The 18,177-nt window shown below is 36.7% G+C and overlaps 1 pseudogene across 1 annotated transcript; it reads right to left on the bottom strand.

Moving 5' to 3' along the window:
• Positions 1-1,476: 1,476 nt before the first annotated feature.
• LOC309690042 (5-hydroxytryptamine receptor 3C-like) lies at positions 1,477-15,885 on the bottom strand (annotated as a pseudogene). The gene is made up of 11 exons (XR_014280753.1): positions 15,702-15,885; positions 15,225-15,410; positions 14,841-15,084; positions 9,299-9,462; positions 8,951-8,995; positions 8,564-8,670; positions 7,778-7,947; positions 7,492-7,655; positions 6,525-6,735; positions 2,731-2,940; positions 1,477-2,545 (listed from the first exon to the last, which is right to left on the bottom strand). The product of XR_014280753.1 is annotated as a 5-hydroxytryptamine receptor 3C-like (transcript).
• Between the last annotated feature and the right edge of the window lie 2,292 nt (positions 15,886-18,177).

Genomic DNA, 18,177 nt, shown 5'->3' with positions numbered 1-18,177 from the left:
CAAATGGACGGAATATTCAAACGGAAGACCACCTTCAAATTATTTAACTTTACTACAAATCAACAGCTAGATGTTTGCAACACATTTCAATGTTCCCAAAGGATAATGAAAGCAAACACACATCAACACTGGTTTTGGAATGCATAAAGCAGACTAACATTAAGCTTCACCATCCAAGTCAGGAAACTAACCACTATCAAATCTGCCAAAAAGAGTAATCAATTATCTTGAATTATGCCCAACCCATATGGAAAAGAAATAGAAAAAACTTATAAAAGACTTGCATCAGATGTGGCCTACTTCATATAGTGAATCATATAAGACTTATATGATTTACTCATGAAAGTGGCCACTTTCATATATTGTTTTAGTAAGTATCCAAAACATACAAGTTTCATTTATATAATTTTTCTAGGGTTCTTATATCTGTTTTCACTCTTGTATGCTTTTCATACAAGTTTCACACAAGACAGATACAAACTTTATAAGATTTATATATATCTTTTCCATATGGGAAGGCTTGTTGATGGCTGCACAAAACCACACAAAAAGATATATAACCAAAAATTAGTGGGGGTGGCTATTTATATTCGACTGTGTGTGTATACTCTTAACCCTGTGTGGATTAGAGAAAATCCAAAATAATTCTAACTTGTTGTTTTTAAAAGTCATTAAAGATGTATGATGTAGAACTCTTGGAAGGCTCAAATTACCCCGATAATCAGGTTCATAATGAAATTATATATTAAACTTGGAGCTACTAGTCAGGCAAGTGTGAAATGAAACACAGAAAAGTAACATTTTGAATATTGTAAACACTTGCTAAATCAATAAATTCAGCATATTATAATCCTTTTTTTTAACCAGATGAACTCTGTAGGTGACTGATCTGTTGATTTCATCTGAAGCCAAACACAGTGGTTATAAAGCAGACAGAAGACAAGATTCATGACTAATAGATGGTCAACGACCAACCCAGTTCCTTCAACACGTTGTCCCCCAGGTGTGGTTGGATGGGTGTGAGGGTTTCTCTAGATGCGCATACTCTGCAGATCTGTTAATGAGAAGCTGTCTGTCTTCATGTTGCTAAATATAATGTACTGAGTGAACTGCAGTTAACTTTTCCAAATGGCATTGTATTTTTACTTTTTGTATTTAAATTGAATTTCTTTATAATTCCAAAGGATATTAATCAGTGGGACACCAGTAGTGGAATTTTAAATGCTGTTTAATCAATTACACCATCCATTCATGTATTTTAAACAGAGATGAGAAGACAGGCTTCCATGCACTTCCATAACTCAACCAAACAAAAGAAAACAACAACAATCTGAGCAAGTATTGCACTTTTTCCATCTCAGTTGCTTGTTAAAATTAATTGTAAACTGCAAAACTGACAACTAACTGACCAAGAGTGACAGCTTTTTTATTATAATAATTCATAATAATATAATGACATGCTAGTAATGCCATACTTTTAAAGTCAAGGTCTTTTTAATTCTAAGATTAAACAAGACAGAAATTTACCACTAACTTTTGAATTAAACACAAAATAACAAACAGCAAAGAAAATGTGAGAAAGACCTTTAATATTTTCACACAGATACAAAACAAAAGATCATACTAGTTACACAAGATCAGAAATTCTTAATAGTAAGTAATAGAATAAAGGTAAAGGCAACAAGTAATTGATACTTAACACATAAAATATTAATTTTTGTCAAACGATATTTAGCTGTTTGTAAGTCACGCCGTATATATTAGCAGCTTAATGTATGCCAGCTTCGGTCTTTCTACCCTTTGTAACTGACATATGTCATGGACCTGGATCTTTGACCCAGTATTTTCAGCTTTTCATTTTGGACCTTTTGTTACTTTTGATTTTGAGAGATGGTGTTATTTTTATGGTGTTTTGTTTCTGGTGTTATTTCCTGTGTTTCCAATAATTAGTTCTTTATGAAATTATGTTAGTTCTCTTCCCAGTCTCGTCTGTGTCTGGTCCTCAGCGTTTCTTTTGGAAGTCAGTTTTGAATCCATGTTTGTCTACCTTTCTGCCTCCCAAGCCTCCAAGTTCATTTGTCTTAGTCTTGGTCTCAGTGTTTGTTACTTCCTAATTTATTTTGAAAGCATCTTGTCCCATCTGTGTTATGTTCAGTTTTGCTTTCCCTGTCTCATTGTGGGCGTGATGTTAAATATTATTTGAAAACTAAAAGTTAATGCAAAAAGTTTAAAGTTTAAAGTTTAAAGAACAGACAAGCTAAAAAGTTAAATTAGGCCGCATTGTATGAAACCACCCAGATAATGATGATGGTAATGAAGCTGACTGTTATGAAGATGATGTAAAGGATGAACAGCAGGCGGTCTATGATTAAACCTATCTGGATCCATTCCTCTGTGCTCAGGCTTTTGCTCAGATGCTGCTCCACCTGAAGGCGGACGGCCTGGAGGACTCTGCCCAGGCTCCTCAGCTCTTGCAGGGTTTTGTCCTCACCCAGTGGCCCCTTCTTCTCCAGAGTCTTGGATTCCTCTGTCACTGGAGAGGAGACTGGCATTTTGTATTGCAGAGAAAACAACAGAGAAAATTATGTCAGCTTTGTCATTTTTTAAGAACTTGCTCATCCCGACATTCTATCTAATAGATTGGCATTTCTATTGAGCGGAGACAAGTCAGAAGATTATGTCAGCTTTAACATTTGTTAATTATTTGCATATCCTGATCTTGTTTCCTACCCTGTGTGACTGGATTTTGGATCACTGTGTCGTTCCGATCTCTGGGCTTTGGAGGAAGGCATACTAGTCGACCCAGGATTTTAAGAAAAAGCACTCTGATCCAGCGAGGAGCTCGAGAATAGTTAGAGGAACCGCAGAGGAAGTTTGTAATGACGATAGTTTCCAGTAGACTAGCCACCATCATAGCCAGGCACATAGAAAGGAAAACATCTAATAACAATAATAATAATAATAGTAGAGAAATAATTAATGCCAATATTTTACAGACAAATACAAGTTAAATCCAGACAAAAACATTTAAAACTAAAAAAAGGACATGGAGATGGAGGAAGACAGAGAGAGATACATTCCTTCAGTTCACTGTAAAGAGTGTTGCATAACTAATAATGTTTAACTGTAGGGATGTGTGCAACTATTTGATTAGACAATTCATTTTCAGTATTATCACTAATTGATACCAGACATACTTGTTGTTTAATCTCATTATTAACATTTTAATTGATGCCTAATGTCGGTAAATTGTTGTGTCCAAAATGTTATGTTGTTGTTGAGAAACGTCAACAAGGTTTTTAATCTAGGCCTGATCTTGTTACCACTATTATTGTGAAATATTTTAAAAGCAAATGATTGTGAATACAAATGGCAGAAATTAGCTCTCAGTGGGTTGATGGCCTCTCACTCAGTCAATTGGTAGGGGCTCAAAATAGAGCCGCTACTCCTCCATATTGAAAGGTTGCTAGTTGAGGCAGTTGCCTCCTGGGTAAACTGTTCCAGCTGGGCATCTCCTACCAGGAGAAAGCCCCCGGAATACCCAGGACACACTGGAGCGATTTAATCTCGTGACTGGCCTGGGAATACCTCAATCTTTCCATGGATAAGCAGTAGTGATGTGCGATACCACTGATTTCCTTTCCGATCTGATACCAAGTAATATTGCCCTTGTGTTGCCCTTGAGCTCCATTTTTGAAAAACACAATGTCTCTTTTCACTGTTACGCTGATGATATTCAAATCTACCTTCACCTGACTGGGGATGCTTTATCCTCACCACATCCTCTGTTTGATTGTCTGAGTGATGTCAAGGACTGGTTATCACGTAACTTTCTTACTTTAAATGGAAAGAAGACAGAAATTATTGTTTTTGACCAAAATATGCCTCTGGGACAATTGACTGACACATTTGGGCCTGTTGCTAACCACCTTACTGATACTGCCAGGAATCTTGGAGTTTTCATGGATAGCTCCTTCAAACTTGACAAACAGGTCTCTACTGTGGTAAAAACTAGCTTCCATCAACTACGCCTAATCTCTAAGGCTAAACCCTACATACCACACAAAGATATGGAGAAACTCATTCATGCTTTCATTATGTCAAGACTGGACTATTGTAATTCTCTCTACTTGGGTCTACAATCTTCCCTTCTGCAGCGTCTGCAGCTGGTCCAGAATGCCGCAGCACGTCTCTTGACCGGCACTAGAAAGTTTGACTCTATCACCCCTGTTCTGAAAAATTTACACTGGCTTCCTATCAGATATCGAATTGATTTTAAAATTCTATTGTTTACTTATAAAATTTTGAACAATATGGCACCTGACTACTTAGCTGATCTCCTCTGTCTGTACAGCCCTCAGAGAGCACTAAGATCATCGGGCCAACTGCTCTTGGTGCAACCTAGGTCTCGGCTGAAGACCAGAGGAGACCGTGCCTTTGCCGTTGCTGCACCCAGGCTATGGAATACTCTCCCTCTTCATATTCGCGCGTCAGATTCCATTCAGTCTTTTAAATCACGTTTAAAAACGTATTTGTTTGATCTAGCATTTGAGGCAAATTAGGGTATTTTACATCTGGCTCTGTATTTAGATTATGTAATTATCTTATATTTTATATATTTGTAATTTATATTTTATTGTGATTTTATTTGTACTGCGATTTTAATGGAAAGCACTTTGGTGTACTTCGGTCTTAAAAATGTGCTATATAAATAAATTTTGATTTGATTTGAATTTTGATTCAGGGTGGTATCGATGATACTGATCCGATACTTTGTACAAAAGCTTGTTTTATTTATTGTATCTCAAATTATAGCGTCATAATGATTACAGGACATCAGATTACTTGTTCTTATCACTTAATAATGCAGGGTTCATCATATAGAAATAAAAAACTGAAATTGTGCGCTATTTGAACACCTTGCCTGCCTGCAGCACTAAAGGACTCCGTGAGAGACGTCTGTCTCGCCCTAGCAGCACCTGTCCCTCTCCCACTCTTCAGTTCGTCTCAACATACGCTCGTCATATTCTGTGATATGATTTACTCTGAGGTGTTTGACACGGTTAGTGATGTTGCCACAACCATACATGCCAACCCTCCTGAATTTCAGTGCCCCTCCCGAAAATCTCCCGGAGCCACCATTCTCCCGAATTTCTCCCGATTTTCCACCCAGGCAACAAAAGTGAAAACCATATTGCAGAATCCATAGCCAATTCCAGTTTCCAACAATGATGGCAGCTACTTAGTTTTAATATTACTCTTATTTCCCTTTCTGGGTCGCAAATTTTTTTTAAACATATTTTCAGGTGAGAAGCTGTGTAAACTTCAAATATCTGAGCCGACCGACACATCGTTTTCAAACCCCCGCGGCCTTTCACTACTCGGGTAAACATGATATATAAGTCACTTTGATAACTTAAAAATGTTACTGTTTGGCTTTTTCAGTGTTTTATTTGTTCGTGAGTAAATCGGTTTGGCTGAGATTAAAGTTATTAGATTAGATTCAATTAAATTTAACTTTATTAATCCCTCGGGAGGGTTCCTCCGGGGTTTTCACACAGCTGAATAAACGTTAAACAGAAAACTAATTAAACAAAGTGTGAGACGGTCGAGAGTTTACGTCAGCGCCCTGTTATATTTTAGATAGCAAGGAGCAGACGGCAGAGTTTCACTCCACCAAGGGAACTCGTGATGTACTACCTGGCTTTCTTTAGACCACGAAGGCCGGGTCCTCAGGTGGAAGCAGCCTCTGAATTTGGACACCCCCGCTGTTTCCAGGCCGGCCAATAATAACGGTGACATTTAACGTATTTTATCCGATAAATAAACACTGTAAAATGTATTTATCACCCCAAAACAGCCCTTTTGAACGTCTCCCTAATTCTGAGGTCTCAAGGTTGGCAAGTATGGCCACAACACCTCACTTTTTTGCCACATGTATCGCAAACCACGTCTCAGCTGTTTGTGGAGGTAAAATACGTCCGCACAATTACGCTCAGCCATTGCTGTGAGTGCGCCCGCCAAGGGACTGCGAGACATTTATACAGCCGTATTTCGCACATGACTATGAAAGGCGGAAGAGGAAGTAGTTCCTTTGAATGTAAACGATCTGAATGATATAGTTTCTTTCCACTGTGTTCCTGTTAATGCTAAACTACATATTTACCCTAAATTACTAAAATATCGATATTTTAATGTGAGAATCGATTCTAGAACATACATGATTGGTATTGGAGGAATCGATATTTCAGGATCGATCCACACATCACTAATAAGCAGAAGGCAGCTGGTGAGAGGGAGTTCGGGGTTTCCTTGGTTAGGCTGCTGTCCATTTGACCTGACTTTAGATAAGTTAAAGAAAATGGCTGGATGATTTATTGTTTGGAGAGAACTTTATCCTCTTTATCCTCACAAACGTTCCAAACAAGTCATCCATCCACTTTGTATTTGTATACCCTTTTGTATTTGGGCCAAAGAGTCACATTGGGAATAAGTGTATACCAATCAAGACAATTTAAACTTACTTATGAGAGGTATGGCATTTCCAGTGGCAGGCAGCAGGTCATTCATCATGAGCAGGAAGACGGTGTAGCCTAGGATCAGTGTCATCTTGAATGAAGACCGGTCAGCATCATTGGGAGGTAAGATGAAGCTGAAGAGGTCCACAGTGATGAGGAAGCAGCTGGGGAGCAGGAGGTTCGCTACATACAGCATGGCCTGGCGCCGCAATGAGATCTGCAGCAAAGTGAGAACTTAACTAATCTCACATAGCTCTTTGTGCTTTGATTATACAGTACCTCATACATATACAATAGTTAAATGACAAGGCCCATAAATTTGCAGATATAACTTAATTGTGAAATGGTTTCCCCATCTTAAGTGTGTAAAACAAAGCCTTTCAATCTGTTTACTGTGGTAGAGAACTAGTTATGATCAGAATACTTGTGGCAGCAGGTAATGAAGTTTCTTCTCATTAGTAACTAAACAATTGAACTGCAATTAATCCATATGGAAAATAAATAGAAAAAACTTATAAAAGACATGCATCAGATTTGGCTTGCTTCATATAGTGAATCATGTAAGGCTTATATGATTTACTCATGAAAGTGGCCACTTTCTCATTACTTTCATATATTGTTTTAGTAAGTATCCAAAACATACAAGTTTCATTATATAATTTTTCAAGGGACCTTATATCTGTTTTCACTCTTGTATGCTTTTCATACAAGTTTCACACAAAACAGATACAAACTTTATAAGATTTATATATATCTTTTCCATATGGGAAACTGCAACTATACACCCAAATTCTTTATATACATGAAGCAATATATCCTAGGTTCCTATCAAATATACAAACAATAGAGTCAAATGGTAATGAAGAGAAAACTCTTCTACTTCCTGAAAGAACTTGTCTTCTGTTTTCTTATAGTATGAATAAGTAAATCATACAATAACATTAAATTTTTACAGTGCAATGCAGTTTCTTACATAGAAGCGAATTTCATCGTAAGAGCCCGATGCTGTAGATGTTAGTGTGTATTTCTTTGCTGCAATTCCAATTAATTCCCATTCACCCATAGTTGCCATCCTAGATTTAGAGTATTCAGTCATCCTCTCTGGAGTCTCTTTCAGGTAAAGCTGCAAAGCATTACCTGCATGGAAAACAGTCAAAGTCAGATAAAACCATATACATATAAATAAAAAAACAGCTTTAAAGACTAATCCACTCAATTCACCAGGATTGCTTGTGATACATCCTCGTGGTTATACTTACTCTTGAGTGTGTATGAGTTGAATGATAAAGTGCAGTTCTGAATGTCAAATGGAAACAAGTAGATGTCAAGCTTGCAGGAGGTGATGGCTTTGATAGGCTGTGAATCACTTACAGTACCATCAGAAAGCAGGTAGGCATATGGCACCTTTGGAGCTGTGTTTTCATCCATGCTGCAGGAAGATAAAAGACATTAATTGAAGTCAGATATCTACATGGAAGAAATGGAAAATGTATGGAGAAATAGCTTAAACTGGACTGTAGCCTATATTGATTTTCACCAGAAGTGATAACCAGGTATGATAATAGATCAAAGACTTGAGAAACGTGCAGCCTAATAATAAGTGACTTATTATTGTTAAATTATCTGCTTCTTTCTGTCTGCTAAATATTATAGGAGGCAGATGATAAGGATTATACCTTTATATAGCGGATAGCAGTGTTACTGTAACAAAAAATAATTTCCCCCAGGGATCAATAAAGTATTCTGATTCTGATTCTGATTCTGATTACCAAGCTGCTCTATTGTCCTGTGCATGCCATTATGATTTTTTTTTTTGTACAATGAAACCAACTGGAGTCACAAGCCCCATGTTTTCTGACAAAATTCTACACATAAACTGTACCTTTGTAGTTTCACTTGTATGCACTTTCTCCATTTTTTCTTTCCTACTTAGCAGAGTTAGCTCTTTATTGGCTAATGATGCTTCAGGGCTAGTTCTCAAGATCATAAAAATACATAAAAAAGAAACTGATTGTAATCTGTGAATTGTTGAAGATAGGACTTACAATTCATTGATTATTATATCTGGTAGCCAGAGATTTGTTCTTGGAACAGACATCTGACTAGTTCCGCACTCTTCTGGGTCCCATTTGGTAAATTCATTTTGCCATTTCTGCAACAAAGAAACCCAAGAGTCTGACACCGTCCTTCTTCTTTTTAACTTTCTCTCTGTATTATTTTACGGTCTTTACCTTACAATGTAAAGAAACTGAGGCAACTATTGTTGTGATTTGGGGCTATATAAATAAAACTGTACTAAACTGAAAGTCACTAGTGGATTTGACCTTCTACTGCTATTTTGGGACAAAACTTACACTGTGATCCCTAAAAACGTTTTCATGGATAGAAATCAGCATTATTGCTTGAAAACTTACTATGAAGAAACTACTTACAAAATCTTGCCAGAGAAATGTTTTGAGGAGTTGAGCTTTCTCATTCTGAAAAAGAAGATTTTTATCCATAACTGGATAGTTTTACTGAACCTTAATGTCTGTAGAGCACATACTGAACTGAATCATTCATTTGTCTTAATTATTGATGTTCAGATGTATTATACTTATTCATTTTGATTTAAAACTCAAATTAAAAATATGTGGAATGAGAGGGAGACAACATTTTTAAAAAAGCCTCTCATGAGAAGTTTCTTTTGACCATTTTATGCTCTTTATCTTGTACAGTATGCAGAAAAGCACATGCGACCATTACTGAATTGATTTTAAGTTAATAAAGGTGTTATTTACCACTCCCAAAATGCCAAACACAGTTATAGAAATGCCAATGTTAGTGACGGTTGTTATGTTCACCACAGGTCGAATGGCGTTCAGGTTGAAGACTGGCTTAAGGGCCTCCAGCATTGAAGGTGAATCAGGGTTAGAGCAGTTCAGCAAGGTGGAGCTGTACTGAGCTACAAAGGATAGAAGAAATGTGCCCTTATGATTTATATACATTGACATTTGCTTCACTATCTAGGAGCAGATATGTTTTTTTGCCCCAAATGAATAAATGGCCCTAGCAAAGCATCAGAAACCCACATAAACATTTGTGTGAAATGAAGAACCATAACCCTGAACCTCAATGTATACAGTGGTTCGGTTTGGATGAACAATTACGACTGGTAATGTTTTGTGCAATTTTGAATTTTTTCATCAAAATGTTTTTCAACCCTACATTTAGGTGAAAACAGAGTACAGAGTAAACATTGATTAACATTACAGTAAAAGTCCCACTCAATTTATTGCAAGTTTTCTTAATATCTAAATATCATGCCTCATTTTTAAAAACACAAACGAGGCATGATCAGTCTAAATGTGTCTAAATCTAAACGTGATTTTATTCAGTGGTCAGATTTCCGAAGATTTTGAATATTTTGTCTTTAATCCAGCCATAGAAAATCTTTAAAATGTGGACACGAACACACATTCTGACTAAATGTGTGATTTGGACATGTTTTGGCTAAACTGTCATTGTGAGTTATGCTAACAAAATAAACAAGTCATGACCCTGGATTAACAGACAAAATAAAAAGTTCTAATGCTGAACCATTACCATGCATACAATCATTTGCATATTTTTTAGTATTTTGGATAACTGACTTGAATGAAAACTGTAAGAAAATCAACACTCAAAAATTGATTAAAAATGTAAATCAAGGAATCACATAAAAGATGTGTATACATTTTTAAGACAAATCAAGTTGATTCATTTTATACATTTTAGCAGCTGTACTTACCATTCACAAGCAGAGATATGAAGATGAATAGAAGCTTAGAAGGTCTTACTTTCAGCAGGCAGCACTAAAAACATTAAAATTACATCAAAACAGGTTGTCAGTTTCAGTGGTGTGCAAGTGGTGAGGAATGCCTGTAAAGATTCTTAGTGGCATTTTAAGTGTTTTTTAATGATTACATCTCTTCTTTTTCTTCGTCTGTTTCAAAAATCTGATACTTATCCCCAACAGTAGAATCAGATATTTCAAGATATGAAATAAATATTTTTATTTAAGACAAAACAGAAAATAATGTTTTTCACTTTTAATGTAACACTGCCTTTATTGTTTTAAGAAAATCATCACAATTAATTCAAAAACCATTCAAACTGAACCAGGGCATGGGCAAACGAGGGAACACACCACAGGAGGGAACACAGCTGAGTGTGATCCAAATAACAAGACAGGGAGAAGCAAATCTGAACATGATGCACACAGGACAGGAGACTAACTTAGTAAAACAGGAAGTATGGGAAACACACAGAGACAGAGATAGATGAAACCCAGGCAACAGAGGCAGGAGAGAGTGCGAGAGCTCAAGGGACACAGAGATTACTTTTACTTTGCTGACTCATGTTAGGGTACCTGGGTCATTGACTCAGTGTTTTTTTATATGTATAAGAGCTGTTACAACTATATATTCATGTTTTAGATTACTTGGGTTAAGTGCTGCACTGTAACATGACATTATATCAATGATATTCTTAAGTTGCAGGAAAACTGCAAAATTACCTTCGTTAACTGGTAACATTTTGTAAACATATTACTGATAGTATCAGGAAAATACAGAAATATGCTTAGGGGTTTTCAGGATATCACAACATTATAAATGTTTTCAGTCTCATAAAAAACTTGACTATTCAAGAAATTTGAACTACCATAAGATTCAGCAACCATACTTCATGTTGTTTTTTTCCGCATTCATCAAACAAGCGTTTACTGCATAAAAGTCATTTTACGCTTGTTAACACTCTTCTGCTAAAGCCTTTTCTTTTCCTATTTTTGAGTGATGAGCATGCTTTATGATTGTATATGCACCCAAAAATGCTAAAAATATTTGAATATCAATTCTTATCTATGTACCCATTTTCAAACGCTCTAAGGATATTACTCAAAATTAAGTAAACATTCATGTCACTAGTATAAATTGGGACCTCTAAAACATAGCAGCCGGCTACTAACAGTATGTAACCGAGCAAAGAAGCTGATTGAGACAAACAGAACGCAGAGGCCAAACAAAAGGCAGTTTTTACTTATTAGTAACATAAAGACAAGAATATTTCTTACCATGATGTTCCAAGTGAAATTGTATTCTTTCCGTTCTGAGAAGTTTGTCTTCAAACTACTACAGAATATTTATCTTCTTTAAAGAATTGTCACATTCAAAACATTTTGCTGTCAGATGCATTAGTGAGCAGCTACAGTGCAAAAGTATGTCTGTAGCTTGCCTGGGAAACTAACTCTTGCCCCTCTTAAAGTCAGCCTTCATGGCCAAGATATACATATTGTCACTAAACAAAGATTGATTTGGCGGATTTGGAGAAACCACGGGCAAATGATGTGGAGCAGGAAAAACTAGGCATGGCAGGGCAGCTGCTTTGGCTGTATGTGTTTTGAGACAAAGTGTAGATAAACCACGGTTAATGTGGTTTTCAAGTCAGTGTGTGACGTCAGTGCCACACCTGCTTTGCTCACAAGCAAATGAGAGTAACCGTTGAGAAAGGTGGTGGTTTCAAAACCTCCTACCAGTGAAGCGTTGTCATTTTTTATAACACGGTAATTAAAATTCACCAGTTTTGTGAGAACATAAAATCCTCTGTGTGATAGTTTACATTGTTTTCCTGTTAATAGTAATAATAACTTTATTTGTACAGCTGCTTTTAAAACACATTCTGAAGTGCTTCACAGTTTTGACCTTATTGCAGTATGGATTTTAAATAAAACCAATCTACATCATTAAAATTACGTCTACAGTCGACCCCTGCCTATTTGCAGTGCAGCATTCGCAGATTCATGGAGATTCACTCCAAATTATTTGCGGAATATTTGCCTATTCGATGTATCTAAAATATTCACAAATTATTTTCAATTTATTTTCATGACTAAATACATTTTGGATGACAAAAACATTCAAATATTAATAGGAGTATTAACAACAAGCCACTAAATTATCCCATCCACCCTTTTATCATTGTTTTATTTTCAGTGCAAGTAGCTGTAGTCCCATCCCAAATATTTTCTGACAACAGCATTCAGGTACTGTTGGAATTTATTTATTTTTTATTTTTAAGGCTTATGTCCCCCCATTACTGTATCTTACACAATTACCTCATAATTAGCATTACACATTTGTTTTATCATTTACTACACACAGATATGTATTGTAGAATATTTGAGATTTAGATTGTTACACTAATAACAGATATAAACAGAGAGAGGACTTCTTCTCTGAGGAATTTGTGGGGGATGGTCTGCCTGGACTCTTGATGGCACCAGAAGGTACAAAACTGGCTGACTCTCCTACACCAAAACAGGGCTGTAATATCTGGTGTTAGGAAATGGAATTGACTCTCTCCTCTTCTCTAACTGTACATGCCTGACCAGAGGACAAGAAGGGGTTGCCATGGTAATGGTAGTGATGCCTGGAATAGGGTCATCTCCATGTAAGGAAATGTCCAGAGAGGTGCAGAAGAAGAAACATGAGCCGATATCAGACCACCCTCAACTGATTCTACTAATCATGTTCACGTTGTGTTTCTGTGAGCCCACCAATAGAAGTGTTTGCTGCCTGTGTGTGGCTGGTTGTCTCTGAGTCAGAGAGACAGAGGTCCATTGCGCCATGTAAAACTAATCTGAAATTCTAACCGTTTGATAATAAATTGTGAAAACGTATAATCTGAGCATATTTGTCTTCTCTCATGAAAAAACTCTCACTTGCATTTTTTACATTTTTTAATTTTTTTTGCTACTTAGGTCTTTATGAGCTAATAATGCTTCAGTTCTAGTTCTCAAGATCTTACAAAAACATAAAATATACACGGATTGTAATCTTTGAATAGTTGCTGATGGGACTTACAATTCATTGATTACAATGTCTGGTACCCAGAGATTTGTTCGTGGAACTTAAATCCGACTACAGCCGCACTGTTCTGGGTCCCACTTGGTAAATTCGTTTCCCCATTCCTACAACAGAAATTATGCAGAAAACATGAAACCTGTTGGTTATGTTAGAATTTATTTATTTTTTTATCTTTAATCATTATTAACCCCATTATTTTATATTTCACAATTAGCTCATAATTTCGATCACACATTTATGCTTTATCTGACATCACACATTCAAATCTGATTTGGATTTAGACTGTTGGACTGTGATGCTAACAGACACAAGACAGAAGACCCCTCTTGAGGATTTGGGTGTGGGTTGTGAAACCTAAAAGAAAACAACTGTATAAATCATGGTCTAAATCTACCTCTGCTAGCCTAGCCAGAGGACAAGAGATGTTTGCTCCATACAGGGTGGAAGATGACCTGAGGGATGGACCCAAGCCAAAGGGAGGACCAAGTCTAAAACCGTGGTACACCCTCAACTGTTTCAACCAATCACATTAACATTGTGTTTTTATGACACACAGTAAAAGCGTATGCAACCTGGGTGTGGTGCTCTTTGTTCATTTCAGTCTCCTGTAAGAGACATAGCACTGTTTTTAACTTAAACCTTTAACCCTTAATAAATTTAACAAAATATACTTTGAGCATATTTGTCTTCTGTCTCATAAAATGAACCAGACAGTTACCATTTCAAACCTCAGATGTTTTCATATGAAAAGAAACTCCAGAGACTAAAGAGCCTGGCACCGTCTTTCATCATTTTAATGTGTTATTGTACGGTCTTTACCTTACAACTTGAGGCAACAATTGTTGTGATTTGGGGCTATATATATAAAACTGAATTGAATTGAATTTAACTGAAAGTAACTAATGGGTTTGACCTTCTGCTGTACAGAATTTCTTTTAATGACAAAACTTACACTCTGATCTATAAAAACATTTTTATGGATAGCATGGATAGAAATCAACATTATTGATTCAGAATTTACTATGAGGTACTTAAAAATATCTTGCCAGAGAAATGTTTTTAGAAGTTGGGCTTTCTTATCCTGAAAGAAAAGATTAATTTTATGCTCTTTATCTTGTACAGTATGTAAAAGTATGGCTTAAGTGTCTCCAGCATTGAAGATGTAGTTGAGCTGTACTGAGCTGCAAAGGAAAGGTAAGATGGCGCCGCCATTGCGTGCAATAGGTTGGCAGCCTTAACATGAAATTTCCCCTTGTGGGACTAATAAAGGTATTTTATCTTATCTTAAGTCCAGTTAACTGTCAAAATCCAAAAATGTCACACTATCCTTTGATAGGTGTTATAATCTGGCTCTTTGACATTGATTTTGCAATTTTGAATTAATAATATAAGAAACATAAATAAATGTGTATTAGCATGTTATACGAACTTTAGTTACCATGCATGAGCAGCGAGATGAAGATGAATAGAAGCTTCGAAGGCTTGACTTTCTGCGGGATTCAGCTGGATCCACTCCTCCGAGCCTTGGTTCTCTTTCTGCTGCTGCTTGACCTGCAGGTGGATGTCCTGGAGGTCCTTGCCCACTTTCTTTAGTTCCCGCACAGCCCTGTCCTTCACTGCTGGCCCCATTGTTTCTTGAGGCTTCATTATTCAGATGGCAGTTGTGGTCTTAAGGTCTACTTCTAAGTTAATTCAGGAAAAATATTTTTTAGCTTTAGTTTTTCAGTGTGATTCTCTTCTTTTACAACTTTTCATGACAAAATAAATGAGTTTCAACTACTCCGTGAATTCAGTTGTTTTTGTTAAAATATAAACTACATACCTGAAGCTCCTGATCTCTTATTCAATCGAGCTGTACAGACAAGAAAACCCAGAAACTGCAGAACGAGGACTCAGCTCCAGCGAGGGACAAGAGAGAAGTCAGCAGACCCACACAGCAGGTTGGCGATGAGGTTTATTTCCAGCAGACTGGCCACCATCAGAGCCAGGCAGATGGAGAAGAACACGGCTACAGAGAGACAACGGTCTGTGTTGAGACCCAGAAACAAAGGTTTACAATTTCACAGTCTAATCGACTAAATATATGTAAACTACAATAAACACTTTTAGTAATTTTGCCCTTGAGCCACATTAATTGTCCTACATGCTCATGAAGGAAGAGCAATACATGCTGTAGGCATTAAGTGTAGACGCTACAAGCAAGGTTTCTATTTTTTATCTACACTCAATTTTTTTAGACACTCTTGTAAGAATGTAATTTTAAGAAATCACTGTAGACTTTTTGTTGAGTGTCACTGACTTATGAGGGGTGTGGTGTTTCCAGTGACTGGCAGCAGGTCATTCATGATGAGCGGGAAGACAGTGTAGCCGAGGCTGAGGGTCATCTTGAAAGCATACCTGTTCACGGTCTGTGGAGGCAGCAGGAAGCTAAAGAGGTCAACTGCGATGAGAAACCTTGGGTGCAAGAGGTTTACCATATACATAATGGCCCGGCGCTTCAATCTGAGCTGTGGAAGGAATGAAAAGAAGAGATGAGAGGCGTCCTTAAGCTGTCTTGTCATTACCTGTACATGTATCTTCACTATATAACTGTATAATTCTGGTTTTAATTGAATTCATATTTTTAGGTGTGTTTGACTTATACAAGAAAAACTTTTTAAAAATGAAAATAAATTTCCAATATAAATTTGCTTACTTTTGACTCTGACTATTTATAGTAGTTTATAGTTACAATCAACTTACATAAAATTCAAGCTCATTAACACATAAACCATCACTGCCAGTATCATTCTCTGTTTTTTTATCCAAGGTGATATCCAGTAGCTCCCATTCACCGATGGTAGAGTCTGTATGTCACAGGGGAAGGTGTAGATATCAAGGTTACAGGAACTGACAACTTTGACAGGCTGAGCATCATCCACTTTACTGTTGCTATGCAGGTAGGGAGTAGGTGGTGTTTTGTTTTCCTCCATACTGCGATCAAATGTGTGAAGTGAGAGAATGGCACCCAAAGATTTAAAGTATACAATTATATTTATTCATTTACCTATTAACCTAAGCTTAACAGGTCTAAATACTGGAAAGATTTTTATGATAATAGTTGACAGTAAGGAAAACACAGGTTATCTCCACATCTCTCCTTTTAAAGAAAAGTTGTCTGAAGACTCAAAATACTCGTGCAGAATTATGCACAATTGTTTACCAAAACCTAGTGTACAGTAGTTTTAATAAATTATATCCCTATTCAAAGAATTAATAAACAATTAAACAAACTATTTATTTATTTAGAGGTTATCTCAACATTTCTCCTGTTCTTTGGAAAATACTTGTGCAGTTTGATGAGCTTTTGTATGATGATACTTACAACTCAGTGATTACAATATCTGGAAGCCAGAATTTGGTTCTGGGGAGATGCAGGAGGTCAGTACCAAACTGAACTTTGTCCCAACTGATGAACTCTTTCATCCAGGACTAAAATAATAAAATTGGTGTCAGCACAAAGAGCAGGTCTGAGTAGTCATCACATTTACAAAATATAAATCTAAACCCTTAAATCACTTTATGGGACTTATAGGACTATCATACTACTTTACATATCGTAGCTAAATAAGTATTTGGATAGATTTTGGTTCTGGACATTACCACAATGAATTTAAAATGAAACAACTCAGATGCATGTGAAGTGCAGTTTTTCAGCTTTAATTCAGTGGAACTGAACTAAGAATTTTTAAACATAATCTCTTCATTTCAGGGCCTCAAAAGTCATTGGACAAATTAAATAACTGAACATAAAACATTCATTTCCAATACTTGGTTGAAAACCCGTTGCTGGCAATGACGGTCTGAAGTGTTGAACTCATGAATATCACCAGGGTTTCCTCCTTTTTAATGCTCTGTCAGGCCATTAGGCTTTCAGTTACTGTTTTTTTTTTTGTGGGCCTGTCTTTAACAGGTGAAATGCTCACTTGGGTTAAGATCAGGTGACTGACTTGGACATTCAAAAATATTCCACTTCTTTGCTTTAATAAACTTCTGGGTTTCTTAGGCTGCATGTTTTGGGTCATTGTCCATCTGTACTATGAAACACCGCCCAATCGGTTTGAATGCATTAAGCCAAAATCGAGCAGACATTATGTCTCTGAACACCTCATAATTCATTTGGCAGTTTCTGTCCTGTGTCACATCATCAGTAAATACTAGTGTCCCAGCGCCACTGGCAGCCATGCACGCTAGTGCCATCACACTGCCTCCGCTGTATTTTACAGATGATGTGGTGATGATGTGCTTTGCATCATGAGCTGTTCCACGGCTTCTCCGTACTTTTTTCTTGCCATAATTCTGGTAGAGGTTGATCTTGGTTTCATCTGTCCAAAGATTTTTATCCCAGAAGCTTGCTGGCCTTTTTTAGATGTTCAAAAAATGTTCAAAGTCCAATACTTCCAGTACTTTCATGCAGTCTTAAGGTAGACTTGGATATCGCACAGTTGGCTATTGTGGGGGGGGTTTCTCTTGAACATGGAAATGCAAGCACCACACCTGAGATCAACTCCAGGAAAACAATAACAATGTGTGTTTTAAAGTCTATTTAGAACATAACATTCAAATTCAAAGAACACACATTTCACACATAAAGACAGAAAACCATTCACACTCACATTCAAGGCTTTGGCCATGTTTGCGAACATATGTAATATTTATTTATAAAATCATGAAGCTTTTCTCTCAGTAATTTGTCTACACTTGAAGAGTTTTAGAAAGCAGTTCTGGAAAATGTT

The sequence above is a fragment of the Aulonocara stuartgranti genome (genome assembly GCF_965226115.1).
Source record: "Aulonocara stuartgranti genome assembly, chromosome: 15".
Taxonomy (NCBI): domain Eukaryota; kingdom Metazoa; phylum Chordata; class Actinopteri; order Cichliformes; family Cichlidae; genus Aulonocara; species Aulonocara stuartgranti.
This window is presented reverse-complemented; position numbering and strand designations above follow the sequence as displayed.